The sequence below is a fragment of the Ixodes scapularis genome, unplaced genomic scaffold, assembly GCF_016920785.2.
Source record: "Ixodes scapularis isolate PalLabHiFi unplaced genomic scaffold, ASM1692078v2 ptg003078l_1___fragment_2___debris__unscaffolded, whole genome shotgun sequence".
Taxonomy (NCBI): domain Eukaryota; kingdom Metazoa; phylum Arthropoda; class Arachnida; order Ixodida; family Ixodidae; genus Ixodes; species Ixodes scapularis.
In genome coordinates, this window is record NW_024610294.1 from 60,061 (window position 1) to 64,198 (window position 4,138).

Below are 4,138 nucleotides of genomic sequence, written 5' to 3' on the forward strand. Positions count from 1 at the left end.
ACTGTGCCGAAAACGTAACGGATAGGTTACTACATTACTGAAAAAAGTAACGCGTCCCTAGTAACGCCGTTACTTGTAACCTGTTACCGTCAAGACTGCAGAACGGACAAACCTTTATTGGTTGTAATGCCTTGTGGTCAAGAGGGTATGAAAAATATCATACCTTGACTTGAAGACGCTCTGTGTATTTAATCAATTAATGAATACACACACTTCCGCAGACCCACAGTCTGCTGATCCCGCCGGCAGTGCGGAAACCGACTCGATGTAATCGTAGACCTCGGGAGACTTGTACGCCTGTACCGTGTCGGCCGTGAACTGGCTTGGCGAAAAAAACTGAATAAACGACGACCTGAGCCGTTGACTTCCGTAGCAGCAACTTTACGTCGGAAGTCCAGCAGGCCTTGTTTACGGCGTACGAATCCTCGTAGGCAACGCCGTCCACGCACAGTTTGTTTCGATACCGCTACCGTTCAGGCTCGGGCAACGAGCTCAAATAGTCGGGCATAGCATACGACATACGTTATGAGGAAATACGACGCACAAATAAAGATACAAGCGTCCCTACAACGTCAACAACGAGCGCACGCCATAGAGCGCAATGGCGAAAACACGGACAGCCGGGCTGCTTTTGCCCACATAGCTACCGCGCATGCGCGGCCTTCCGGCCGTGTTGGTAAACAGAGCCGCTCCGCGTGTCGGTCTATATATTCGAGGAAATCTTGGATTGCGTCTATTTAGTTAAAAAATAATTTCAGTTAGGTTTTTCTTTTCTTTGGTTTCTTCAGATTTTGATCAGAACCTTCTGGACAGTTACTTTTCGGGGTTTTTCGGTGTTCACCGCAAACAAGTAACCCTACTACATTTTCCAGTACAGCTATTACCACTGCTACTACTGCTGCTACTACTGATATTATTACTACTACTCATACTACTAGTAATAAGAATAAGAATAAAAACTAAAGTTTAGAGGTTTTTTTTGGTTCAAGTGCTTGAAAGCTACCAATCACAATGGCCTTGTGATTGACGCACCTCCACAAGAACACTTGAAGAAGCAAAAATATATCTGATCACATTCAGGATGCACTAATGGAAAAGTAAGACAAAACGCAAAAATATAACTATGGTATGGTAGGTGAGAGAGATTAAGAGTTGTAGGGTCTCCCTTTCTGCTACCCGTCTCAGGGAATGCCAACGGTTCGTCAACAGGTGGTCATTTATTGAATCGTATCGCCACATGGCGCGGCCAAAAAAGCCACGCGCACACGATGCGACGGCCTTTTTTTAGCGACGGTGGACAGCCCAGCTTGCTCAAAGAGTTCAAGGGAAGCTCCTTCGACATGATACACAGAAAGAATAAAACACGTAAAGGACGACCACAGACACACACCGTTCTTGAAAGAACTGTGTGTGTCTGCGTTCGTACTTTACGTGTTCTGTTCTTTACGTGTATTCTGCAGTTTTCAACGCGCTCTGCTACGTGTACTCCTTCGACATGTTTCCACTTTAGCTGAGCGAACGCTAGAGATAGAAAAAGACGCGAACTATTCAGCGGAAGTGAAACACGGGAGACAAAAACGAGATGTCAGGATCCAGAGTGGCGGCGCTATTATGAAGTGACTAGATCTGAGGAAGGGGTGAAATATGTTTCACGGTAAACAAATATAAAAAAAAAAGAGATTAAATGTTTGATCGGTTGGCATGCGAATTAAATTTTCCTAAGTATGGTTCAGTAGTTTATGTATACACCGATAAGCGCCCAAAAATAGAACAAAAAATCCCGAGCCGGATTTATTAAAATCTGGAAAAAGCGAAAAAACACCTCTAACTTGTCCTCGAATTTAAAAAAATAAATAGCTACCATTTAAAGGAGTCATGAAACGCTTTTTCAACTTTTTTCTGTTTAGCTTTCCTCCTCAACTCATAAATCACGCATTGTACCAAACAGTTCAAGAAGTCGGAAAGGGGGGAGTCCCCTCTTACTCGGAATCTCGCTTGTGTAGCCCGGACACAGCCATTGTCCCCCTAGAAGATTAGCCCGTCGCTCAAAATTCCGACTAGTTGCTTTCCCCACCCCGTTCACCCCGAAGCTGACAGTGCTGTGGAAGCTACGTGCTCGTTGGGCCAGCCACACATATTCCACGTGATCACGCTCTCTCGCGCATACCGACCCGCAGGGAATGAGGTCAGGTGATGAAAGGGAGGCGGCTGATTGGTCCGGCAAGCGCGTAGCTTCCACCGCTATGTCAGCTTAGGGGTAAAGGGATTAAGTGAGGTCCGGTGTCGTGTGACGTGCACTTGGGCCCTGGTGACGCGCTGCGGGGGCCCGGTTATGGTGGCTAGTAGCCCGCTGACGCGCTGCGGGGTCCGCGGATGTATCACAGTGAAAAGGCAGAAAGTTTAGGAAGGGAAGGCGGTACGAAATAGTCCACTATGTTTTGCAAATTTTTGTAGCGAAAGTAAGGCTTCTGACTTTCTACCTTTGTTCTTTTGGCCCACTGAACGATGTGCTATTAGTAAAATCCCAATATAAATTGATTTACTCCAGCCCGAAGTTCGTTTCATGGGTCCTTTAAGGAAGTTTATTTCATGTGTCATTACGTTGACCTACGACACAGCTAACTGCACGCAGTTGCGCGAGGACGTTTTTTTCTCTGAGAACCAGAATTACAATTTCAATTTATTTTCAATTTCTAAGTGATTGCATATAAAAAAATGTGTGTCTCTCATCCTGCCCCCCCAAATGGCATAGCAGGTTTCAACCAATCAAATATAAACAAATAGGGTCCAATGACCAAAAAGAAAATTTGTTATTAAAGCCAAATATATATATATATATATATATATATATATATATATATATATATATATATAACTGGGAACATCAAAACCTCGGGATCAGGAACGGACCTAAAAGCTCTTTTGGGCATGTGTTATAAATGATTTAAATTGTCTCAGTTTTGAAGTCTATTGCTTTAAATATAAAATTTCTGTCCTTCTTGTTCTGTGCCCTTTAGTAATCTTGGAAGAGGACGACGAGGATGATCCGTGTTTTTTTTCTTGAAAGTGTCATGTTTAGGAGAAAATAATATGGAGTTTGATATTACTACTCATTATTTGTATATAATATTTTAGCGTGTTTATTATTAACATGTGGATTATGTATTTACGTAATTATTGTATTTTCTTAATATCACGAGTGCCGAGAACCGCAATGCCCACCGAAATATGTATGAATTCCAGGTGTATCACTTATAGTTTACTATGTTTCTATCTCTTATAGTTTACTATGTTTAAGTTTAATATATTTTCTGTAACTAGAGATGTTGTATTGCTATATTATAGAAAAAAGCTGATATCTAAGGTAAGATTTAAAATCAGTGAGCCTGGGAAATATCAGCTAGTGTGTGTATGTGTGTGTATACTGATTTATAGTATAACCACACACACACGGAGCAACCGACCACTCTGACACAGTTTTTCCATTTTTTTATGTGCACGCAGGTGACATAGTTATTAGACTCCGTTAGTCTTTTTATCGAGCATAGCATTACACGATAACTTGCACATCAAAATCCGCCCATCTGCCCTTGAAATTTCCAAGTGACGCGATTTTAAACCGAGTTTGAACGCCAGCCGGATGCAAGGTACAGCCCACTCGGCGGAGCAGACGACACGAGGGGTGAGAGGGGAGGTAATATTTTCTCTCTCCGCTTTTTCTAGTGGAACGGTTACACCTGAGAACCACACTCCTCGTCTTATTTCTTTCTCATATTTGTATCAGAAAATTTAAAAAAGAAAAGCTTTGCGTCGGCCGGGAATCGAACCCGGGCCACCCGCGTGGCAGGCGAGTATTCTACCACTGAACCACCGACGCGCCGTTAAAATCGATCAGCCACTCTCCCAGCGAACCGGGCAAGCCGCAGTGACCTCACTACTGCAGCTCTGCTGCCGGCAGGTAACAGAAGTGAAGTCCGTTTTTATTTTTGCCTTAGATTAAGCCGCGAACTACGAGGGGGCTACACCTTTGCGTCATAAACCTCTTTGGACACTTTGAACGAGGATGCTTATACGTAACGAGCATTTAAAATATATTTACTAGTTATTCTAGGTTTGCCTCCGGACCTTTCTTCTGCAG

General features: G+C 43.3%; 1 non-coding gene across 1 annotated transcript; it reads right to left on the reverse strand.

The window, feature by feature from the left end:
- Nucleotides 1–3,806: 3,806 nt before the first annotated feature.
- Nucleotides 3,807–3,877, reverse strand: Trnag-gcc. Its single transcript has one exon. It is a non-coding gene; the product is annotated as a tRNA-Gly (tRNA).
- Nucleotides 3,878–4,138: the final 261 nt, after the last annotated feature.